This window comes from Chiroxiphia lanceolata, chromosome 6 (genome assembly GCF_009829145.1).
Source record: "Chiroxiphia lanceolata isolate bChiLan1 chromosome 6, bChiLan1.pri, whole genome shotgun sequence".
NCBI lineage: Eukaryota > Metazoa > Chordata > Aves > Passeriformes > Pipridae > Chiroxiphia > Chiroxiphia lanceolata.
The window spans coordinates 51246791-51273474 of NC_045642.1; the positions used below are offsets into that span (position 1 = coordinate 51246791).

General features: G+C 37.5%; 1 long non-coding RNA gene across 1 annotated transcript; it reads left to right on the forward strand.

Moving 5' to 3' along the window:
- The first annotated feature begins 2468 nt into the window (after positions 1-2468).
- On the forward strand, positions 2469-7762 carry LOC116788594. Its single transcript, XR_004357694.1, has 3 exons — positions 2469-2584; positions 6742-6812; positions 7291-7762. It is a non-coding gene; the product is annotated as an uncharacterized LOC116788594 (long non-coding RNA).
- Positions 7763-26684: the final 18922 nt, after the last annotated feature.

The window sequence follows — 26684 nt, forward strand, 5'->3', positions numbered from 1 at the left end:
GTTCCTTGCTGACTTTGATGTGCTGCCTTTACACCTCCTCTGTGAGAAAGGAGGTGTAAAGGCAGCACATTAGTTTATAGATGTTCACAGACTGTTTTTCGGATAAGGCCATTTAAATCTCTTTTGAAGGTCAATCCCAGCTCTTATCATTCAAGAAGTAATAATAACAGAGAGAGTCTGCCTAGAGTAAGGACTGCTTTAAAACACAAAATAGCAGGGGTGGAATGAACTTACTTAACTTTTGACCTAGCACAATATCAGCATTCTAGTGTTTTGCTGTGACAATGCCCTGCTAAGGCACAGTGTGAAATTTCAATATAGGTGTATGGAATTAAATGATTAAGGAGAACAAGAGGTTGCAGCTGTTTACAGCTGGCTTATTTTTTGTTCTTTAATTTCTTTGATTTCCTTGTGGTTGTTTGTTGCAATTAATAATGTATTGAGGAACCATTAAAATAGCATTTGAAACATATAGTGATGCCCCATGTTCAAACACAGGACAAGAATTTCCGTTTTGCAAATGCTAACATTTTCAAACCTGGCTGGCTAAATTTAGACTTTGAAAATAATCTGGAAGCAGCTTCCTTACTTTTTCTAGGCCTGATTTTTCTCTTCACTAGACCCCTCTATTTACCACGGAATTGGGCCTGATTTGGATCTTTTCTGCCCTTCTTGTATGAATGTCACTTTTCTATAAGTCACAAGACAAATTTTGAATAATTTTGGAATATTATTGTTTTGCTTCTTGTCATTGTTTCTCCCCAGTCAATAAAAATGAGAAAGATCTATTCTAATGAGACAGAAAAATGCTATGAACAAAACAGCGCTGTCATAATCCCATCCAACAGGTTATAAAAGTGATCAATATCAAAGAAATCTATAGGCGAATGTGCAAATCTGAAGGGATCCAAACCACTCCTATAAAAAGAGCAGGGCCAGACTGATTTCAGAAACTTTATGCTGTCATGTTTGCAGTTGTGTTTTGAGATGCCACGATTGCTTCTGTGTTTGTTTTCCTGCGGTCAGGAAAATACAGCTACACATTGCATTTTGCAAGGCTTTTGGAGAAAGTAGCTTTAGAATGGGCTGTTTTATTTGCAAAGGGATCTTCTTACCCAAATTTTTGCAAAATATACAAAGTTTTATAAGAAGACAAGCTATTTTAAAGTTTATATTTAAATGATGGATAAAAGTGAGAAAAGTCAGATATGTCGTTCATCAACCCACTTAAATGCAAGCAGCACCTAAAAGTGCTGTTTCAGCATAATACATTGGTGCTACAATCCCTTATGTGTTTTCTCACTTAAACAGTTTCAGACCCCAGATTTGCTTCTGTTGATTTTAGGTGCTTATCAAGTCCACATTTTGAATGATTCTTGTGCTTCTCCACAGAGCAACAGAGGCAAGGAAGATTTGTCACCCACTTTTCTGCAAATGGAAGTGATGCATAGAGATGAAATGATTTAGTGTTTCACAGACGCTCTGTCAGGGCAAGTACTTGAGATCACCATTCCTAAGGTCAAGGTGAGTTTGGATCATTGCAGTAGCCTGTCTTTTTGAATCTAGAGCTTACTTCATGGCTTTTGCAGTGGGAGAAGGAAAATTCACATATATGAGCCACTCTTCAGCATGCAGTTATAAGGACTGTTGGACAACTTAACACCAGTTATGGATTGCGTTGAAAGAATTTTCTTTAGAGGTAGTGCTTGGGTGATTTTTTTGTCACTACAATAAGTGTATTGCTCTGACTGCTCTAACTTCACAGGCAGGTTGAAGCATTTGTGCCACAATCTGTACTGTGGAAGGCTAGAGGAAAGCAACAGCTTGTGGGTAGAAAGGCTACTAAGCCCTCTGCACACCAGGAAACAGTTTTTTATGCTGAACTTTTCATTCTGGCCTAGAAATAAAAGCAATCCTAATGTAGGTCAGGACGAAAAGAAGTAGTTTAGGCCTCTTACCCTAAGCTTACATGCTGTAGTCAGGATCATTCACGTCACTAATGTCAAACACTAGATTTAGATAGTTAAAACTTTAACTCCTGTAGCAATGATGAGGAATATCCAGGATCTACTTAGATAAATGTAAGCTTATATTCCTTAAATGCAAATGAAAAGCAGTATGCCTCAAATTCTTAAGACACTGGCTGAATCTGACTCAGGAACTTCAGTGTACATATATAGAAGGATCAAAGTAAAACTTCTTTTACAAATACTTTTCTAAAGATTCATAATTTTAAGACTCCAGTATTATTTCTTTAAAACCTTCTCATGTATCATATTCCTTCCCTTCCTAGTTAAAAAAAATAAAAATACATCTCTCTCCCCTCCCCCAATAACCCCCAAAACTGCCCAGCTGGATCATTGCATAGGATCTCAAATTCTGCTCATCTATGATGTAGTTCTGCTTGGGGTCCAGTTTTCCCCTTTTCCTCCTGACCTGACAACAGCAGTGTATTTTCTGTCTGCCTGAAGATCACTGGAGAAGTGCCAGTCATAATCTTCCCCTTATTGATTCTGGTCAGCAGCTATTGACAGCTTTAAAAAGATTATGTTTTAATTGGGGATCAGATAGATGGCATTTTAAGGTATTTAATTTCACTTTGCAACTGACTATAGATTATCTGAGTGGTTCCACAACTCAAGGAGGATAAAGATGAATGTGTTGTCCTTTTCTTTAGGTGACCCTGAGTGCAAATGTAGCTCAAGCTAAAGTGACTGAAAATCTTTTTCTATCACTGGGCTGAAAAGGTTGAATGTGAATTCATTAGTATTATCTTTGTTTAAGGCACAATATCTATATCTCACCAAGCTCACATCTTCAGTGGTCCCACTTGCTCTCATGTGGTTTAAGAGAAAATAGACTGGTGAGGTAATTAAAAAAAAGTCAAGACAAAGAGTTAGAATTTGCTTGTCTTGAGACTTTCATGTTCACTTACAACTCCGCAGAGTGGATGTGCACAAGTACCATCAAAAAGATTGTATGGAGGTCCCTAATTTGATGGTGATTTCTTCTTCATGAAAAGAAGGTTCAAGCAATGCTGGAAAAACAGCTTCCTAAAATTCCCTTCGTTCAAAAGAATGAAGATACTCTTACAATGAAAAGCAGTTCAAGAGACAAGCAGTCAAAAACAAATACTAAATTCTGAGACCTACAAACCCCTGTGTAGCTCAACTTGAACAGCCAAAGTCCAGTCGTTTCAGCTTTAGGCTCAAAATTGTCTGGTGGACAGTCTGAAGATGCCTTCAAGAAATCTAGATCCATCTCACCAGGAGATGCTTAGTAACACATACTGATGAAGTTTAGAACCTAGTGTCCTGTGTATGCCAGATGCACCAAGGATTTACTGGGCTGTATTGGAGGAAAATTTTTCCCAGAGATGCCTTTTTTTTAATGTGTCTGGGCTTGATTTGAGGGCTCTCAAATCAAGAAAAGAAATCATATTTTCCAATATCCATCTAAGTATTGCAGAGATATTCATCATCTTGCACAGGACAAATCTAATGTGTCTCAATCTAATGTCTCTCTCACCTTCACACAATAATACCTAGCACATTATTAATGATTTCCATGCAGTACTCTCTATATAAATATTGAAATTTTAGTTAAGATAAAACCTTGAAAGACCCTTTGTTGCTTAATTTCATTATCAAAGAACAAGGTAGTTGCTGTCCATACTATCCTAGAGCCCACTGAAGAATCATAAAAGAAAGTTTGTTTGTCTTGCATAATTGTTGTAAGACACATTTGTATGCTGGTAAGCAACTATTGAATAGAGTTAGTATTCCTGATACGTCAATAGATAAAAGGAAGACCCAATTTATTTAGTAGGAGGAGGATCTAAAAATTCCCTTTTAAAAAGTGAAGTGAATGATTTAAAATATTTGTTCCCTTGCAATTCTTTATATATTTTCAAAATAAATTTAATGGGTGAAATATAGTCTTTGTACTTTCTCATCCCACTTATTCCAAGGGACCTAGTGCCAGTCATTAAATCTCTTCACTATCTCCCAGACTTGCAAGCCAACAGATTCCCTGAGTTGTGAATGGAGAGTGATAAATAAAGTGTGATATGGATACGTAAAACAGACCAAATAAATTGTGCACGGAAAATATCTAAGTCCTTCCTCTGACGATAGAACCCTCTCAATTCTAGAATTGTGAGATGCATCCCAGCTTCTTCTATCTGAGGGTGCCTTCCATAGTTAGACTTTGTCTGTAGCAACACATGGTAAGGAAGGGATTTATTTTCTCTGCAATACTACCACAGGCCCTGAAACCTTTTTTCCCTACTGCTTTTTCAGAGTCTTAATACCACACAGCAAGGAATGAATTCCTCCTCACACAGTTCCTGTGGGATTGGTAAACACAGTTATTATCCCTACAGCACTGCTGGAGACCTGGAGCTTGGGCTGTTGGGAATGTCCAAGGTTATATAAAGTCAGCAGGACAACAAGGAGCTGAGAGCCAGGATCACATCATGACAAGAACATAATTTATTTTCCTCTGTACAAATCTAACTAAATAGTAAATGTAAGGGAAATCAGAATGAGGGTGACTTCTGTGGACTTTGCAGAAGCTTTTAGAGGAAGTTAAAAATAAGGTGTCCTTTACTCTGGGTCCAAGATTTTCTGGTGTTGGCAGAATATAAGATTCTTGTTTTCCTTGTTGTCTTGAGGAGCTGGTTGAAGCAGCATGACTTTAGAAAGTCTTGCAGAAATATGGAGAAAGTACTTTCAGTCCTGTGGCCTCTTGAATGGCTCCTCTTTTATTCCACTTTTTAACTTACAAAATTTACCTCTTCTTGCTGGAACAGCAGTCAGATATTGTTCAAAAAGTTGACAGAAACAAAATACATTATTTTGGCCAAAGATGGAAGAGATGAGGCTGGAGGAAAAGAACAAAAATATGAAGTAAGATGATGGATTGCTGGGCACTGACCAATTGAGCTGATCAGAATAGTGAGCTGCAGTCAGAGAGGGTGCAGGCCATTTATTTGGCAGCAGTGCTCAGATAGCATACAGGAGGGTGACACAGATATCAGGGAGGGAAAGGGAGAAGGGAGGTTGCAGTAATCAAAAGGAGAGATGAGTGTACTGCTGAACTTTAACTACCCACTAAGGACAGACTTTCAGAAAAACCAAGAAAACTAGCGTGCAGCAACTGCTTTCATACAAAGGATCTAATGAAATAACTTCCAAGCCCATGTTGAGAAGGCAGTATTAATTGGTTCTCCCAAGCTTATATGTTGAGCAGCAATTTATATTTCATGCACTAACTCTCATATGGGCCAAGAACCAAAGAAAATAGGCTTTCCTGTGGCTAGTAATGAGGATAGTGCTTTTTCCCTTTACATCAGATATTACATATCCCAGTGCTATTTCCTTACATTTGAAAAGACTTTATTTGTGGCTGAGGTCAGACTGACAGGCTCCAGGGAAACAGCATCAAACTGCTCCCATAAATTTCATTCTCAGAAAGTGAGTGACTCCATTCCAGGATAATTTGGCTGATGCTTTATTGTTGTCAATCCATAAGAACAATTATAAATATCACAATCAAATAATTGAATTTTAGTCATTGGCCATGATTTCTGTTCTCACAAAATAGCTCTGATGAGAAATAACTTTGCTCATTCCTTAGCTACTTCTTTGACCTGGGCTGAATTCAGGACAATCTTTTTCATCTCCACATGGAAGTCAACCTCTTGGTCTTTCCCAGACTCAGTCTCAGCCTGGGTTATATTAATTTGCTTTTAGTGGTCAGCAAGCTCAAGGAAAATCTATGCTCAGCTGCTCCCTGCTGTTTAATGGGCTGATTCAACATCAGAGAGGGAGAGGTCTCGCGCATTTTCCTCAGTTTTATCCTTCTTGCTCCTGATTCACTCATTCAACTATGCTAGTGATGGGAACGGTGGGACTCCACATATATAGATGCAATCCCAGCAGACACTGATATTTGAAGCACTGTATTCTATAGACTTGCTTTGAGCAAGGTTAGTCAACTCAGCGCTTAAAAAGCTGGCAGCCATCTGGAGCCCAGCCTACGCCAGAGTTCAAAATTGTTTCCTTCACTGTTGGTAGCAACAATGGGGAGGGGGGTGGTGGGTTGAAAGCTTTCTTAGAAGCAGAATTGGAGAAGAGGAGAATTCACTGCAGGCTGAAGTCACGAGGTAACCCCAGATCCTAAAGGTTCATGGACACTGTGCCCTGTAGTGCAACCTCTGCTTAGAGGCATCATTAAACTCCTGATAATTAGTAAGTCATTAGGTTTTGACTGCACTTAAAGGTTAAAAGGAGAAACTTTGGTGATGGATATTTTGTAATTTTCTTTCTCATGTGTTATGTATTCTCTTTGTGCTAAGTGATTCTGGCACTCATCTCTTACCCACAAGCTGAAATCAGCTCATATTGAAACTCTTCTTTGAAAACAACCCAAAAGTTATATCAACTTTTCATAAATTGAGGCCACATTAAAAAAAATAGTGAGTAGGAAAAGTTTAACACCAGTGACTGTTTAATGTTTGATCAGAGCCTTGGAAATGTGCATTTGATAGCAAGCTAGAGAGCTGTACTACAGCACTGCAGTGCAAAACTGCGAGATGACTACCTAAGCCTTGATGAGATAATGTGGGGCATGTCATTTCCTGTAGTCAATATTTCCTGTAATGACTCCTCCAATATGATCTTGCCTGATTAAGTGTTGTTTAATGACTTCTATCATTGTCCATCTTTTTATCCACAGAGTAGTCAAAGCTATCTTGCAGTATTTGGAACAAATCTCAAGCAATACATTTCAGGCTCAAGACAGAAAAAGTGAGTCACCCATAGTATTTCCAAGGAATTTAATCTAATATTCTTAGGACATTTTTGGTAACAGCTAAAGTGCTGTAGCAGGATAACTATAATCTAGAAATTATTTGCAACATATTTTGTACTTTGGGGGTAGTATTCTCACACAGTGAGCTGTGTAAAGCACATGCAGAATTTTTCGTCTGCTTCTGACTTTTAAAGTGAGGAAAATTCAGTAATGATTGTTCTTCAGAGTGTCGAATGTGTTTCAGTTAATTCCATGCTTGTAGAACAAATTGAGGACTAAAAATAAAAATGAAATAATAATAAAAAAAAGAAAGTAAACAAAGAAAACAGTACAATGCCATGTAGTGGAATGAGTGGAGGAGAGGATTGCGAGGGACGGTCTCTATAACATCTGGCTCTCTAGGTTTGTCATGTTGAACAGAGGGAAAAATCACAATTTGTCTATAACTCTTTTGAACTGCCTTTCTTGATATAGACTACAGCCTCCCTGAAAACTTCTGCATTTGTGGAACCAGCTCTGTGTCCCATCCCCTTGGCAGCCTGTCACAGCTCAGAGGACATCTGAAGGCTACTGAGAATCACAAGAATACTCTTACATCCTAAGAATTCTTTGCTTCTGCAATAGCTTGAGGGTGCCAGAGTCGCTGTGGATGGCTGCATTAAACCTTGACACTGCCCATGGTTACCAGCAGATCTTGTCAGCAAAACATCCTAAGAGCAGCGTGCATGTAGCTTGTCATATTAGAGAGAAAACATTCCTCTTAGCCCCATGTGAGGGATCTATATTTGCATTCATCCTGCCTAGATCTGAGATTTTTACATGGAATCATGTGAAGCTGCAATTAAAACCAGAAGCTTGGCTCCCTTTTCAGGTTTTTACTCAGTAATAGATTATTTTACCTGCAGATAGCAGCAAACTCCTATACATTGTAGAATGAGATCTTAGTCATGGGGAAATATTTATTTACTTTTCAATAAAATAAAATGGAAAATCAGTATTTCTCTACCAAATTGATGAATCATGGCACTTTTATTTTGTTAGCAGGTTTTGTTAGATTATATGATATCTCACCTGACACAGTGGCATGCACTCGCTGCAGTAGCTACTTCTACTATAGTATGTACAGGTAAAAATGAGTAGGAGGAAAGGGTATAAGTGTAAAGTGTATGATTCAGGCTTTACTTAACCAAGTCTAAGATAAGAGTCTACAAGAAAAGCAGTTTCCATTTTTTCGGGGAGTATAAATTGATATCTTAAAAGGATGAGAAATAAAAATACTTTGCAATGGGGATCACCTAAAGGCTTCATCCCTTAAGTATCAATAGAGAATAGTATCTACAATCCAAGATACTATTGTAGCAATAGGTTATAGAGAAGGCTGAGTGGGATGACAAAAAGCCTTGTGAGTTACAATAACCTCCCCCCCCAAATACAGTCATCTTTTGCTTTGCTTGCTGCATTGTTGCTTTTAATCTCTTTTTAATTTTTTTTTACATTCTTAATTTCATTTTTCTGACAGAAATTACATTGTTAATATTATACAAAGTGGACTTGTTCATGCATATTATACATTTACTTTGATCTGACTTACTTGATAATGAAAGAATTTTCTGGACCATTGAAGAAATTGAATATAAAATGAGGGTGCATGAACAGACAGAAACTGTGTAGTCATGCAATATTTTGGTCCATGAGGCCTGGGATCCCCATTATGATACATTTATGGTACAGATTTTTGCCTCTTGTTTTCTGACCTGCAACTGCTGAATAACAATTACCTTGGACAATCATGGCAAACAGTGTTATATGACACAGTGTGGTATTCTCATTCTTATTGGCTGCCAATATTTAGATTGCAGTCACTCCAGAAAATATGTAAACAGGTGCCACACAAAGACATTCCTTCACTCACTGATGTGATCTTGAAATTGGAAAATCTGTATGATCACAGAAATCCCTTTATCTTTTCTGGTGATGGTTCTTTTTAGCATCAGTGGCACATGGTAGAGTGGTACACTTTCAGAGGGCAGTTCACAGGCACACATTGGAGACTTTTAACTCCTTACATGAAAAGGATATTTTCCAAGCTGAGGGTGGGCAGTCTAAAATTGTCCTGCAAGTCTTGAGTGCTTAAGGTCTCAGGCAGGCAGCAAGTCAAGGAAAGCTGCAGCACAGCTGTGTCCTTGAAGGAGGTTGGTTTTCAGTAGCTATTCTGCTGCCCTTTTTATACTCTAGGTGTATTCACATATGAGTCAAAAATGAGAGTTCAGTTTGAAATGGAATATCATGAGTTTATACATTTCTACTGCTTTCTCTTCCTGCTTTCTGGGGTTGTGTTTATTGGAAAATCCTGTATGTAAGAAAAGTGAGTGAATAAAAGATATTTCATATTTGTATTTCCTATGTCCTGCTTTTTATAAATTTAAGAGCTTGCCATTGCATTAAGAAACTATCTACGGGGCACAGATCTTCCGTTGGTAAATTGTCATCACTCCAGTGAAGTCAGTGAGGCCAAGAACCTGCCTGACTTTGCAATCAAGCAATCAAGTAAGCATTTCCTGTTGTGGATAATCTATTCAGTAAATATGGAGAGTTTCACCTTACCAGAAATATTTTCATCCTTCCCCTTTGTATTTCTGTACTTAACTATCTAGTCAATCAATAAAGTACTTGATCAACTGCTCACCCATACAGACATGACCTTAATGCCTTCTATAAGTTTGTAACAACTCCTTGGCACCAGTTGTGGAAGTTCTGGGAACTCTCTTAACTGAAAGGACTGAAAAAGCTGCCTTAATGAGAAATGCACTGCTTCTAAGGGAAATGAACTTGGACCAGTGCACGTTGCCAGGTCATGCTTTAAAATCTAGCATCAACAAAGGTGCCTCTTTGGCAAATTTTCTAATTTCATCAATTTTTAATATTTGAAACCTTCTTTTTAGAGCTGTTGATCCTGACATCTAGGAATTGTTCCTTGATAAATGTTTTTTCTTGTTTGTTTTTAAAGTAGATTATTACATCCATTTCTAGTCAGCAGATAGTTTGGACTTGTATCCAGAGCATTGCTGGAAGAGATGCTTTCAACCCATATTATTTTTATATGTTGTTGAATGATTGTTAAGGATCATTTTTACTTTTTCTCTCTGCTTCCCCCTTTTTCTTTTTACTCCAAACACCTTCTCACATTTTTTTTTTTAATATTACATGTCTGAAAATGTGAAGCTTAATATAAATCTCTCTTATACTTTCCACTGGCCTTTTACAGGTTTTGAGTAATTTGTCTGTATTTTAGTATCATCTTCCTGAAGACCAAATCCTACTGTGAAAAGTTGTTTCTCGCATTTATTCATTCACCAAAACCCTCAAACTTTCCACAAGAAAAACCTCCATGGAAAGCAACTAAAAAAAAAAGAAAAGAAAAAAACTACAGCACATAATTTCACAGGAGACTTCTATGAGTGAATATAGATCTGATTTTGAAATATTTTTCTGAATAGATTGTGTCCCTTTTAGGATGTGCAGAAAAGAACTTCCCTGGTCTGTTGTTACTTCACTTATGCATTTGCAAGCTATTTAAGCCTGGTTCCTTTATACATTTCTTGTTTCATTTTCAGGGCCCTGCACAGCTTCTCTCCAATCCATACCTATTCCTTTCCCTGTTCTGCACAGCCCCGCTAAGTTATCCTGGTAGTCATTCACACTATGAGCAAGCAAATAGTTGATACAATGTCTCCCCTTGCTGTGAGTGTCCAACAACTTCATTGTTGGATCAAGCTTATTGCCTGGTCCACCACTGAGTCTAAACTGTAAACAGCTGTGGATCTTTGTAGTCATTAACAGACTCCTCTCGAGTGGTGCATAAGCCTGAATTCACCAGGGAAATAGACTTGGCAATGTGCCTAACGGTGATACTTGCAAGTTTTAGAATGGGGGAGCTGAAAATGGGCCAGCAACCCTGTTAAGCTTAATTTCATTATTTATTTTCTTCTTAATGCTGTGTATTTCCTGGTTCAGTAAGTGCTGCCGGAAAACCAAAGAATTTCGGGTTGTACTTATCACGAGTTACAAGCTGCAATGAGCCTGTAGGAAGGCTGTGAGCCACTGAGACCCTACCTGAGGAAGGTGTTTTCTTCTGTTAAATCCTCAAGGTCAATGGCTGTGGGATGCAGAGGGGTGAATCTCTTTTTGCAATGATTCTCCTCTGGCGAGGGTTGAACTAAAGAATGGCAATTGTTTTGATTTTACACTGCTAGCATAGATAAGGTGGAAATGGCATTTGTTTCATGTGAGATGTTGGGCTGTTTGCAGCATGAACTCAAGACCACTTGAAATTTTCACGGGAAAGGAGGATGTGATGAACAGACAGGTGGTGAAGTAAAAGGTGACTTGATAATCCGGAATCACCGGTGTGTCCTGAATGAGACCTTGCAGAGACAAGGACATGGATCTCTTTTATTAATTTGCAAAGCATCCTGACTGCTGACCTGTTTGTTAGTCTAGATATTCTCGTTCTCTTTTTTTACCTGAAATACCACCTTTGAACAGAGCATGCCCACAACACAGTCAAAGTACATCAACTGACATTTCCTGTAACCATATTAATCAGAAAATTCCCATCAAGGCTGCAAGTTAGTGGGTGTGAATCTGACCCTGGAATGCTTAAAAAGCATGTATGGGATTTAATTCACTGGAATTTAGAGACAGAATTTATCCATTAGATGACTCAATCTATAACCTTACCCTGCAGGATTAATGGTCACAATGGATTAGAGTTTTGGCTGCCTCTGTGTTAAATTCTCTGCTGTGGGGCCCACTTTCACTGCTGAACAGTGCCACTCTTATCAGAAAGGAGTTTACATCATTGCCCAGAATACATCATAAGCAATATAATTAAATTATTTATTAACTCAACCCCAAACAACACAAACTCTGGTCTATTTTCTTTCTTTATTTTTCATTCTTCCTAGTTCTGAACTCTCTTACGCAATGAAAAAAAATATTGATACACTGTGTTTTAAAATTTCTGGATGTGTCTATAAATACTTTTCATGAAGTAAACTTATTAAAACCCAAGAGATAATCATGTGGTAGCTGCAATATTGTTTAATGACATGCTAGCTGATTTTACAGGATATCTGTTTCCTCCATTCATATATATAACTGTCTCCACCTGGGCTGTCTACATCTTGAATTAAAACATTCCTTGCATCTTTCTTAAATTATTGTGTTCAAAAAGCTAAAGACTATTTCAATAAAATGCACTGAAACTGGAGGACTTATCCTAGAGTTCTTACAGGTACAGTGTAGTGCTGATATACAATTTAGGTAATATCATCACCCCCATAAATTGTTAAAAAAAAAGATAGGACTTTTTTGAAAGGTTTTTCAAGAGGTTTTATTTTTGAAAACAAAGTTGAAAATTTAGGCAAAATTTGTGCACTCTGTAGAAGGACTATCAAATAGTTAAAGGAAAGCTAAAAGTATATCCATTATTTGCATGTTTTTCAGCTTTTGGAGATGCTCCAAACATACTAGTATTAAGTATTTTATCTTATTTATTTTGTTTTTTTATTTTTGTAAGTGAAGTGATCTTCAAGAGTGTTAGTTATCAGGTGAAAATAGTTTAGAGACAGCTTGAGATGATGCATTGTGGATTTGAGTGACCCTCAGTTAAACAATCTAACAAACATGAGATTTGTTACTGGGTCTCTGATTCACTAAAGTGTACTCTAGTTGCATTCTGGGATCAGGAGGATCTGCTTTGAGTCACCCTTTTCCAAGGAAACATCTATCTTTGCCTGTTCTTCCCTTCTGTTCTTTCTGAAAGTCCTTTATTTTTCAGGCTTTTGAATCTTTGGCTTCCCACAGCAAGAAGTTTCAGAGGCCTGTGCTTGTGCATTTCCAAAGCAGATGCCTGTGGAGCAAGGAATTGCAGCAGGGGATGCCTCTTTGCTTCTCTCAGATACTGAAGAAGAAAGAGCTGACGGTCCTCAAGAGCAGTTTTAGTATTGCGTGTTGGGCAGTGACCCATCCTGCAGGGTGCAGAGCCCCAACACAGCACATGGGAGTAGATCATGGAGATCGTTAGCAAGCCAATAGACCTTTTCTTCCTCAAACAGGGCAACTGCAGTTTGATTTGTGCCAGCCCTGGCAGAAGAACCCACTGATTTCAATGGTATCATGATCCACCCTTTGAGACAGTTATTTCAAACACGATACTGTGGTATTGTATTAGTATTGGAGATTTTTATTGCGGTAATATCTGGAGCTCAGCGCAAGGAACACAGAGGTATTGTCTGAATCAGCAGTCTGAGGCACTGGCCTTGCCTTTTCTTGCTCAAGGAAACTTTTGACGGTGGATTTCTGGCTTGATCTCTTTCCAGCATAAAGCACCTCTGTATTTCCCCAAAGTAAAGTGGGGAGACGGCTGCTTGCACAGGGGAATAAAATAGTTTTCTCTGTAGTTTTTTCTTTGGAGTAGGCAAAAATTCCATGTGCATTTTTTTTATGAATTGGACCCTTCTGTTTTATAGCTGATAGTATTCGTGCTTATTACAATGCCATATTATGGCCTTAGACACTTTTTATGTCCCTATAACACAGCACCCTAGAGAAAGATGCTTCACTAAGCAAGAACCAGTAAACTTGCTACAGAATCAGCAGAATAGTTTTCACAAAAGTGCATAAACTTCTGTTCTTAAACATTGTCATCCTTCACCTTAACAAGCAGAGAGAAAGGTTCCACTGGTTTCTATGCCTTGTTAGGTCTATCATCTTTTTAATTAATAGTGTTTTTACGAAGCCGTCTGAACTGTGTCATTTCCATTATCAGAAAACCATTGCCATTAATGAATAATTTTCATTTCTGATCCCTGATATCATGCTAGTTGATCTCCTGTTTCCATGCCGCCGAATGATAGCATCGTTTTCTGCCCACGATCAAATTTAATTTGGACTCTGATTATATTATGCTGTTGCGACTGAAGTGTCAATTTTTGTCAGGCAATTAGGAGCTATAACCTGTGAAGTTAAGTTTGATAGGCATTGTAATTGGATTGTTACAGTAATAGCTTGGAACATTCCCTTTTTTTCTTGCTTCTTTGATTCTTGATGCATACTTTAGTTGTGAGAACAAAGGCATTTTGTTATTATGCAACCATAGGATGTTCAAGACAACAAGATGGAGTTCAGGTTTTTCCACTCTCCCCAGATGGACTTAATTTGGATTAAGTTTTGACCACAAATTATTCCAGGATTTTAAAAGAACTTGGGGATGGTGTGTGGGGGTGTGGTGGTGTGTCAAGGAAATCTTGAAAAAGACAGCTGTGGAACCAGAGCTTCTCTGTTGTAATATGGAGGCAGGTTTTGCGTTAGAAAGTTCAAAGGCATATAAAAATCGTCAGACTGGAAATGTGTCAGAGTACCCAGGATACTCTCATTCCTTTTAGTGTCCTGTGCAGTATATGTGCTTTGTAAGTATTTAGGCACATAATTTAAGGTCACACTATGGCCCAAATTTTCTGTTAGTGTAGGTCAGAGCAGTTGTATTCTGATGAATTGGTAGAGAAGTTGGCCCTGTGGAAAATAACCATAAACACAATACCTAACACCTAATGGAAAATACTTTTTATTTTGTGTATGTGGTTTTGAATCCTTGCTGTCAGACTGTAAGTTATCTGCTTCTACATTTTGGTTGTGTGGTTTTTTTTTCTCCTCTGCAGACACAGTAGTTCAAAGCCTGGTGATTTGTCAAATGAATTTTGTTCTGAATGTCTTTAGGGTGTGCTCAGCCCCTCCCCTAGCTTCATCTCCTGATCATCTCTAATGAAAGGCACAATGCAGAGACCTTTTAAAAAAGACAATAGAGAAAAGATAGTTTTTCCAGTGCTCATTTGATTGAACACTTTTCATAAGTGCTGCTATGTGACAAGGAAAAGGTGGAGGAAAACAAAGAAAATCCAACTGCTACGGAATGTAAGGGAGAAGCTCACCTGCAACAGGATTTATCTGGAGCAAACTGAAAATCAGTAGCAGAGGTGTTAGGTAAATAGTAAAAGAAATTAGACCTTTAAAATTGACTGCATGAGATTTTCAAAAGTTTCATATGGTGGGTATGGGATGGTTGTATCCTCTGAGTTAGTAAATATTTACCAATAAACTCATGATATCCAGTAATTTCATGATGTATGGATATGCTCTTTCCTACTCCAGGTATATGTTCACTTTTCTCTTCTGGTATTTTCAACATCTGGTCAGTGCTTTGCCAAGGATTAATTTCATAAGTTTGCATCATTGTTCATTAACAACCATTTGTGTCTCATGGATCTGTCCCCTGCTCACCTCCCAACAATGCTCCTCCTCCTTCTACCTCTTTCAAATCTACACTAGGGATTTTCTGTCAAGGCTAATGGACTGAGTATTAACATCCCATTGCTTCAATCATATGTTCCCTTAACAGCTCTATGCCATCCTATAATTCCACCTCTCTGCTGTGTAAAGTCAATAAGTTCATTTACCATTCATACTCCTGTAGTGTTCTGCAAAATTTCAAACCATGTACAGTTCCACTTAATCAGGTTCTGCAGGACTGAGGTGGACCATGGGTTCTTGTGGCTGCCCCCCTCCTTGAGCCTGCTTGGGAAACCAGGATGTGGAGACAGCAGAAAACTCTGAACAGCAGCAGTTACCAGTTTCTATCATTCCTCATTCAGTGGGACCATTTTATTTTGTTCATACTTTGTACTTATGCTAACATTTGTATAGGTGCTAAAATCTGGACATTAAGAAAAAAAATTAGTCTTTTGCTTTTAAGTTTTTTTTTGTTTGTTTGGTTTTTTTCCTATGAAAACTATTTCCAGTGAATGTTTCCACTTATACTATATTTTCTTGCCAGTTTTATTTATTTGAATATACAGAGTGTAAATACAGGGGCTAAGCTTCTTGGCGTTGCCCCCCTTAGTCTCATGGTACTGAAAACTAATACTGAGAAACTGAAAAGATGCATCAGGACTGTTACTGAGGGAGTGGATTGCTGATGTGACAGAAACAGCTGCATATGAAAAGATGATATATGGAATGGAAAGTAAGTTAGATGAATTTGAAGGTATTTGTAATCTATTCTTCAGCTGTATCAGAAGACACGTCCTGAAATATGATAGAAGATAGTGGAGGGAGGTTGAAGGGTGAATGAAAGCTTTTGTTTCAAAAGGTAATAATAATAACAACTTATCTCCCTGCTCTTCTGTTGCTATACTTTCCTTTTTCCTTTGTTTTTCTTCCTTCCTGGGAGATAAGGATGGGCTGCAGTTATACGTGAAAAAGTAGTGAAAGTCATGTAAATTTTTCTGTACATGTGTTGTTTGTAAAAAGACAGGCTAAGAATTTGATGAAAAAGAGCAATAGGAAGCATGTAAAAATCCATTCCAGGCAGTAGATGGATGCAACTTTCTTGAATCTATTGGTGACGAGAGCATGTATTAAATTTCTACTTTTCAGTTGATCTGATACAGGTGTAGCAATTACTACATACTGGTGTCATTAATTGTAATGTTCTGTGGGAGTAATCAATGAACTCTGTTTCCTGAAAACAGTTTCACCTTTGCGCTATTAGTGCTATAATGAAGAGGGCGCAGCATATACTTACATAAAGAACTTAGAATCTATTAGCACCTGTGCTGAACACTAAAGCTGCTGATACTTTGCATGCAAATTGTAGTCATCATCTGAGAAGAAGCAGAGTTCATAGGTTCAATATTCTCTCTTTCAATCTCCTATGTCAGCTATGTCTTAACCAGCTGGGGGCAGAATTACATTCTGGAAATTAGTGAGAAAAAAAGGTTAAAATTGAAAATCTACTGTTTCTGCATCTAGCCTCCCCATTTATATGTTATAAGACAACATGAAAAATCCTAGCAAGTATAAATGATGTCTGATTTCACATTATATTTTTAAAGTGTCGGTGTTCAAGTAAGTTTACATTTGACAGGTGATTTAAATACTTCAGTACATTTCTATAGCCATAAGAAAAAATCTCTATCGGGGCAAATGCTTGATGAAACTATTAATTTTTGTACTCATGCAAGAAACATGACTACTCTTTATGACATGCAGATGTATGAGGCATTATATTAATCTTCATAATTATTCTAAATACTTTATTGTTTGAGTATATTTCAATGACTGCTCATTTATGTTGTTTATACTGTATTTATCTTCTGTACTGATTCTTGGATGCTATGCTCTGACTGTGTACCTGATTATGATCGGTGAAATCTTACCATAATGCTGAGATAGACATATCTGTATTTCTGTAACTCTTCTAATGAGTTTACCTTTGGTAGAAAAATGGTGGGTTTTTTCCCCTTATACCAAAATAACACTTTTAGTGCCTACAGCAAATATGTAGCTTCAGCCACCTCACAAGCTATTTCACCTTTTCCCTCGGTTCTCTCTCAAAAGAAACAGTTGTGAAAGTCTTTTCAATACCATGAAACTGTCCTCTGGTTAATCCTATACGGAATAATATTAAAATGCACCTGTTGGGAACACTGTGACTCAGAAAGGAGAAATAGAAAAATTACAGCTATAGACCAGTAGAGTAAAACAGCATATGGAGTCAATGGAACAGAACTGAGAAAAGTACTCCTATGGACAACAAATATTTTGCATCCCTGGCTCACTTTGGCAGTAGGTCCATGGTAGTTTGCCTATGGGATGATGCTTTGAGTGTTTCGCACTTTAAATCACTTTTATCCCTGGCTAGTCAGACTAACCAGGTTAAAAAGATGAGAGAAAATTCACTCTCAAGAGCATAATGATACCGAAAGTTACTGAAATAAAACAGTACAATGCTGAAACTGGATTAACTAGATTAACATGTAGCTTCTTCCAGGTTCTCTTTGTTTATGAACATGGACTACAATATTCACATCTTCATGTGAGGTCTTCCAAAACATGAGAATCTGGGCTTTTGCTTTAGGCCAGTGAAGATAAGAATGATCCACGTATTTGGATTGTCTTCAAAATTTCTCGAAATCTAGAATTTTCCAAATATTTCTGAAAATTCAGGATTTTTTTTTTTTGAGCTTCTATTTAGTTTAAAGCTTGTCTCATACAAACCTATGAGAAATGTAGGATGAAGAAGAATACATCACAGATACAATGACTTTCTCTCCTTCAGATTCTCAAGTCAAAGACAGAAAACAGGACTAGGATTGAACCACAAGATTTCTTAGCATCAGGGTAGTTTGGCTTTACCATGTGAGGAAGATTGTCCTGGTCAAGATGTTAGTCTATGAATAAACAAATAATTATCATTCTGGCATCTGATTTTCAAAATTTCTCTCAATGCTGATCTGACTTTGCCTCAGTGGACATTGAAGTAGACAATCATAAACACCTCTGGACAGTTCATCATACACCAGCTACTATCACTGCATTCAGCTAAAAGACTAAACAATATAGGGTGTATCAGTAATCAAATAAATGGAAAGTCACATAAACCATTCATCTTTATTATATTGTGGCCATATGCTTCCTAAAGGCCTTTGTTTTCAGCCTGGAGTAAAGGCATAGTTACCTCCACTGACCCATGAGAAGACAAAAATCAAAGCAGGCCTCTGTTAGGCCAGGAAATTGCCCATTTATTTCTCTGTACAAGGAAATTGAGCCCATGAAATCTAAAGCAGCCAACCTGTTCAGCAGCTCAGGCATTACAAATAGTAATCTCACATCAAGTTTTCACTTTGTCTATAACTTTCTCTGTTTCCTTTAGAGAAAACTAGGGCTGCGATTTAGGTCTTTCTCTCTTATCTCATCAGCTGTCTTCATAAAACCAGTAGGAATATAATTTTGGAGATTTTTAGCCCTCAAGTTCAAATTGGCTAATGGTTCAGCCTTTTGTTGAAGGGAAAGTAAATGGGAAAGAAAAGAAAGATGGAGAGACAGACAAAACAGTTACATAAAGCTTATTTCCATAGGAAGCCAAGTTAAACAGTCTTTATCTGTAGGAATTGTAACGCTTAGTTATGTAACTCTTCAGCTTATTTCAAGAGGTGATTAACTGTTCCTAATTAAGCTACAGCCCCATTATAAGACTTTGTCCCTTCTCCAACAACTTGATAATAAATTAAAAAAATTAAAATGTTAAACCCCCCACCAACAAACTCATAAAAATCCCTGTGCATTCACATTTTTAGGGTTAAGACTTACTGACAACTCAAGTACTTTATGGAGATTGCGATTAAATTGGGTAAGTACTTTTCAAGATTAAAATACTTGAAGTAGCTTATTTTTACAACATTTGCAACACCTATTGTTCCTTTGTATCCATCTTTCTGTCCAACAAAATCACATAATACCACAGAGTTTGAAACATAAGTAGATTTCAATACTGTCTGTGCAAAAGTCAGTTTTAGGGGCAGGAACAGTAAAATGTTTAAGAAATATCTCTATTTGAAAAAACTGACTGATTTATCTACCTGTGAAGATGGCAAGGAAGGAAAAAAAAGCCCCAGAAAACAAAATACTTTCATCGTCAATCTCTGAATTGCACTGGGGTGTTTCTGAAGTCTCTTTTTAAAGCTCTCACTTCTCTTTCATATTCCCTGCAGAAAGCCATTTTCCAGGCAGAAACCAGTGGAATTAGAGCTAGGAAGTGATTTTCTGACGAGGTGGCAGAGCTGGGGAGGGAACCCAGATCTGTGTGTCCTTCTCACTTGGCTGCTTTTGTTGGCAGCAGCTAAGGAAGCTGAACTACCCGTGTGATTCTCTGCAGACTGCACGCACTGTGATAGCCAAAACTCATGAATGTTCTTACTTTGCAGTGTTTTGTCGTGCCTTGTAAAAGCCGTGATGAGTGGGTACCTCATTAATACTAAGGGATCTTGGGTTTTGTTTTGCAAAGTCATCAGATGTGACTTCCATCTAGGTAAGATGCAGATTTCCGTGTGGTGCTGTGCTGCTGTGATTTGTTAGCTTTCATGCCGTCTTGCCTTAGTAATGGGAAAATTAGGCCCTTATGTATTATCACATGATATTTTCTTCTGTTCACATTATGCTTTTTGCACTATCTCAATTTAATTTACCTTGACTTATATCAAGGTTTTCTTCCAAAAGCCCTTTCCTGTAGACCAAAGCAATGAATTCAGCGTGAGGAAGGCTAGACATCATCTTTTCATTTGGAGAAGTAGATCACAGAAAAGGAAGCCTTTAGGATTCTACTATCCATCTCTTTACCTGACCAGTATATAAAGAACATAGTACAAGGGCTGAAGAGTTAATCTCTTACATTAATCTCCCTCATTACCTCATATTAAGTAGTCACTTCCCCAAATGACTGTACAACGCAGTACTACTAGTAAAATAAGTTTCACATCAGGATTTAATAGCCCTTGAATTAGCCCTTCAATAATTTTCTTTATTTAATTCCATGACAAAATTGCACCTCAAATAATATACAGACATCTGCTTTGAAACTTCCCCTCAAACTGGTGGGATTGGTGGCTCTTTACAGTCAAAACATTCAACAAAAAGATTCCCCAGTTTTTTCTCATCATGCACAATTATGAGTTTTGACTTCAAACACTTGTAATTACAGTACTCTGAAAAGATGTCCTAAATATATATGTTTCACAGCATGACTATGACTTCAAGCAAATTCTCCTGTCTGAGGTGCTTGGTAAAGTAAAACTGAATTACTGAGAGTACAATAAGCAAGTTACAGTGTTTAGATACAATAACCAAAAATAAAGTCAATTTAATCTTCCAAAGTAGGACAGCTTTTCAATGTATTCGTCACTATGGAGATTTAACAGTAGATTCCAACTTGCATTTTAATAGCAAACTTACATAATTGTGAGTCCTGGTGTGGTACTGCTGAGCATATTCAGACCGGAATTAATAGTTAGACAGATCCTGCTTAGCCCTGTAGTTAAAGCATGCTAACAGTTTACACGTGTGTGACAGATGATAATAACCATCCTTATAATCACCTTTGGATTTCTCTTTTCTTTCTCACTCAACACCATCTAAAAGAGAAAATCAGTATGAGTGGTCAAGGCTGGTGATTTAGCTAGTTTTGTCAATGAGGACACACAATAGTTTTGCACACATATTTTAAATAGACAAATTTAAATTTATTTAAATAATAAATAAAATAAAAATATTTTATTTATTTATTAGTTTGCCTATTTATTTTTTGGTAGACAATATATTTTTGCGAATGTGTGTAAAGATGTTCATGAGGAAAAAGGTTCTCAGATGTATTTAAAAGGTTTCTGGGTGCTCAAAGTTGGGAAAGTATGCAGAACACTTTTTGTTTTGACTGGAAGATTGTTTGATTTTGGCAGTATTTGTTGCACATGCCTTCTCTGTTCCTACATGTTTTTTGTAACCAGTTCTAGTCATTACATAACTTGAGGCAAATATTTTGCTTTAAATTGTCTGTGCCTTAGATATTCCAGTTGAGGAGTGGTTTAGAAAAATAATCTACTTCCTAGGGTGTTGGGAATCTTAATTAAGTGTTTATAAAGTACTTTAAGACTTTTGCATGAATAGCATTACGGATGTGTAATGCAACATTATTATTAATGCATATTGCAAATTATTTTTTATCTCTGGCAATTTTCCATTACTTTAGAAAATTACTCTAATCTAAAATATTGGCCAAATAGACAGAATTGCTGCAATTGCTTTAGTAAAAGTTCAGTGATGGAGTCATGTTGACTTTTATCTTCAACAATCTTCCCTTAGAGTCTCCCAGAGACACAGAACTTGAGCCATGCTTCTAATTGTTGGCTTCAGGCTAAAACTTTTGATCACTTTCTTCTGCTGCTTTCTGTTAAACTCATTCAATGAAAAGGCTTGATAACATTTTATTCTGTCTAATTCTTTATTTTGGGGAATATGAAAGATGAATTTGACCTTCTGAATTTTTAGTCTAAACTTGGGTAACAGGGAGCATCCTCATTCTTGTTTTCATTCATATTAATACTGCATCTATCTCTTTTGCCCTGTAAAAAGCTATTAATATTGTTCTATTAACCTCTTTCTAAGTAATAATGACCTTTCCCCTGAAAATGCAATTATTGGACTTTTTTCCCCATAATAAATCTCATTTATTAAAAAGTTTGGCCTTGTGCACTTTGTTCTCTGACATTTCCTTAGAAAAATCATGCTTTATTTTCAAATAAGAACACTATTTTTATTCAGAAGAATTTTCTATAAAGCATGCACTTGGTCATAATTTGAGAGGAGGTGATAGCTGCTTGGTTCAAGTATTTCTCTACCTTTAGAAAGAAAAAGGCTGTAGTGATCATGCTCTACATTCCTCTATTGCTTGCTGGTGGTCTGGCTGTTGGTAGCTATAGTATTTTGCAAAGCATTACCAACCAGCTCAGTTTGGCTCTTGCTAATGCCCAGTCCAAATGATCTCTGCTTTGTTAGACAGAGCTCCTATTCCCTATTCTCATTGGAGAGCAATGATTTTTTTGAGGTGTTGCCTGGCAAACTTTCTCTATTTTGCCATTAGCTCCTGAGAGGAGGAAGGAGGAGAAATATTACACATCTTTTGTTGCACGTGGCAATCCAAGCTTCTGGGGAGACAGGAGGGGAGGCAGGGGAAAAGCTTTTATTACATTCCTGCTCTTCCAGCTGCTACTTTTGTCAAGGGAGATGATGAGAAAACTTTCCTATATTCTAAAGAATACAACGGTAATAAAAGCATCTATAACCTCTCTACATCCTTGATGAAGCAGCAGCTGTAGCAGAGGGAATTTTTTTCACTCCAGTAAAACAATGCTAAAAAGCTGAGTAGAAGAGCATTATTGTCCTGATTCTTCTCCACTCCCCACCCTCCTCATGTTGGAGGGGTTGGCAGAGAAAGGAAGAAGGTTGTGGCAACTCCCTTTCCCTGACCATTTTCTTTCCCATTTATAAAGAATCCTAGAAGAAGAATTGTGAACATCCATATCGTTTTTCCTTCTGATGTAGATAGAAAAAATATCTATAACCACATGTAGGGGAAGAATATTTTTGTGGTTATAGCTCTAGGCTGGAAGAGGGAAAAAGTAGATTCAGTCTTGGTGTGCCTGACTTTTTTTTTTTTTTTTGTATGCACAGGCAAAAAACTCCACCTTTTTTTATTGGACCCATCAAATTAGAACACAAGTTTCTTAAAACGTGCACTGAAATAAATGTAGGAGTTCTAAAATGCATGTTAGAAATTAGAAAGTGAGGCTCAACTTCTTTGAGGATTCCCTAAAATTGCAGAAAATGGGTGTTAAACGTGTACCACGGACAGAGAGAACGTCCTCCTGTGTATTCTCCCCATCCATCTCCCAGATTGATCAAGCATCTTACAAGGAATGTTAACATTAGTGATTTCAAGCAAGAGAAAAGGGACTTTGTGCCATGTAGGTAGGTGGACATGAACTATACCATATACAAAATTTTAAGATAAAGGATGATTTTTTTAAACTATGTTTTTCTAATATTTGTTTGAACTGCATTCTTCAGAAAACCACATCTTCTTTACATTTCCCGACTCTGCGACTCATCAAAATGAGCTGTGTTAGTCACATCAAATGATGTGTTTCATAGAATAAGACAGGAAAAGCAGCACACTGAGTCATTGTCACAGGGAGGGTGGCTGCCAAGCCACTATTAGACAACACAGGGAAAAGCAAACATATTAAATGACTGGGGTCACAGAAACAGAGCCCAGTGACAGGAAATCACTTATAATCAGGTGAACATCAGCCTCCTCATCTTTTTAGTCTGTTTTTTAAGGATGGGAGACATGCTATCATGGTGTCTACCTGTTTGTCAGTTTCTGTCCCTCACTAACTTTGTAAGCCATTGGCCACTCAATAAAATTTGTCAAAGTAGTAGAAATCTCGGAAATATGACTAAAAGTTAATGCTTTTACCAAGCAGGGACATGCCTTTTGCACCCTCCTGAGGAAAGGCTGTAATGCTGGTGCTGACACCACCAGCTCCATGTGCCCTGCTGTGCTGGCCAATGTCCCACCTCCACTGGCTGGCCTGGCAGTGCTCATGGCGTTATCAGCTCAGCACAACACATCCTGCCCCTTGCTCTGCAGTCACAGAAGGATCTGGGGGTATTATACAGCTGGGTTATCCTTATGGATTTGAAAGAGGAAGTGGAAGAATGAGGTGGCAGCAGAGACTTTATGTGGTGTTATACTAGACCTGGCGTTGACACACATCGACAGAGATGTGGAAATAGGAATTGCGATATAAAACAATGGCAAACCAGGATTCACTTTTCTTAGTGAAAAGCTTTCAGTTCTCTGTAAGTTCAACAAATTGCTGTAGTTTAATTTGTAACCTACTTCTGAGTGTTCTGGTTATGTTCCTTGTTACAGACTCTTCAGCTTCTGCTTCAGTTCCCTTAGGAGTGAAGGTTGATGCAACTATACTCTTTGTCTGCTGTGCCCAAAATCAGTTGAAAACAAGGCCCAGTTTTGACAAACTTGATTGAAGAGTGGAAGTCCCTATTTAAATTCCTGTACGTTTAATGAAAATTAGTAAGTGGTTAATAAAATAGTTTATGCTAATTATCCTTCAGCAAGCCAAAGTTAGCTGGCTAGTCAAACAGTCTTCTCATGATGCCAGGCTAACTACAGCAAGAATTATCTTTTCCTTGCTGTGGTGCTACTCTGACAGGGAAAATGAAGGATATAGGATAAATATTTGTAAGACATTGGGGTTTCATTTGTCTTCTGATGAAATAATCTGACTACTTTGAGAAACTTTTTCATGAATGCTTTAAAATTTGTAAAGGGGAAGAATGACAACAAAAACTATCAAAGCACACAGTTGTTTCCCTTCCCCTCCCACCTCCCATTGATTCAACTTTAAAATTTGACAACTGTCCATAATACCTGTATTATTTTTTAGGCTGGTGATTTTCACATACTACCATTATTAGTAGTAAAGCAACACATATGCTTCACCTGCTTCTTTTTAATTATTTTTTTTAACAAATTCGTGAACAGCAAGATAAAAATCTGACAATTCCATTATTTTAGCATATTGAGGTGGATTTGATTTTCTTCTCATTACTATAAATTTATACATCTCTTCAATAGGGTTAAGGAGAAACAAAGACACAGGAGCATGTAAACACCATAATAATCTGGTCTCAATAATTATAGAAATATGAGTTGTCATGCCAAAAACCCGCTACTGGAATTTGAGCCAGTTACTAAATCAAACTAATATTCCTAATTTTTTCTCCAGTAACTAATTCTCATATCTTATTTATTTTTTAGGATTTTTTTTTATGGTCTGCTTTTCTTTTCATATTGTTACTGAGACAGAGAGAAATTATCGCCTGTAGAGCATGCCATGTCCACTAACATCGACGTACCATTTGCATAATGCCACGTATTACTGTAATCTGTAATTTTCATCCCATTCATTACACAGCTCAGATTTCTAAATATTACCTGGGAGAAAGTTTTGACAAATTTTTTCTTTAATGTACAAATTTTGTGGGGGATACATTTACTGGGGTTTTACTATTGGACTTCTGTGTTCATAGGGAAATACCCACATTTCATATTATTGAGGTTACTGGTTACTTCTTATAAATATGAGCACATTTATCTTTCACTCTACCATCACAGAGGACATAAGGCATAAATGTTGTATCCCAAAGATATGTAGGAGATGGGAAAGGCTTTGTTACATCTGCAGATTCAGTTTGCAGGCACTGCTCTTTGACTGGTTTCTATTCTAGGATGTACAGAATAGGAACCAGTAGCAGCCCTGCAGACCTATACAGAGGTCTGATATTTAGAGCTACTAGGACAGAAGATCTATGACTGTTCTACTTTTTTTGTGGACTGGCTTATCTTACCTGAAGGGTGAAGCCTAGCCTGGAAGCCTTGATGAGAAAGCATAGCTCTCACCTCCTCTGATTAATGTAAGAGGGAATATTTAGTACAAAAGCCTTAAAATTTCTCTACGAGCATAGGAGAAGGGAGAAAAGTAATGAGCACTGAGTCACATAGGCCCTGAAGGAAGGACCTCCCATATTTCTTTTGTTAGTGAGCTCAAAGCAGGATTGCAAGGACTCCGGCTATCTGAGTGTGAAGATGGTGAGAAGACAGCGCTGGCATCCCTGACATACTTCACTTTGAGCATAGTTCAAAGTTTCTTTTCCACTGATTTAACAGAGAGCTGTCAGGCACCCTGAAGTCACAGGAGAAGAAACACCAGAACCCTTTACCTTATACTAATTAGTATGCTTCTATCATAGTTCACTTATTTTAAAAAATTATTGCCAGTTGTAAAACACAGAAGAAGAAAATACAAAATTCCTGTGATTTTCCGTCAATCTTGTTATTTTTATTTTTAATTTATGGTAAACAAAAGACTACTAATTCATACTTTTTGAATGTGGAGTCAATAATACTGTGATTAGGTTCTGTTCTTGCCCTTTCTACAGGTAGTGCTTTGTATTGTTGGGATTAGCAAGGCAGTGTTTGGAACAGTGGTGTTCTCTGAAACACTTTCAGTTGATACAGCTGACTGCTTTTTATCCTGGACCTAATTTTGTTTGAGCTTTCGGTTGTGTTTGGTTTCGGAAGATCAGCCTGTGACTCTAGGAAAGATCTGCTTTTCAGTAATTTTCAAGCAAGCAGGCTTAATCAGGTTTGATATTGCTCCATTCAAACACACACTTGTGTGCACACACATCTACATCACTGATTTAAAAATGCTTCCCAAACCACCCATTGTGTCTGCAGCCCCTACTCGTGCTGTCCTGGTGTTTTGGTATCAAATTCTTCTAAAAAGAAGTTACAATGACACCAGGTTTTCCCTGACAACCGTTGTTTT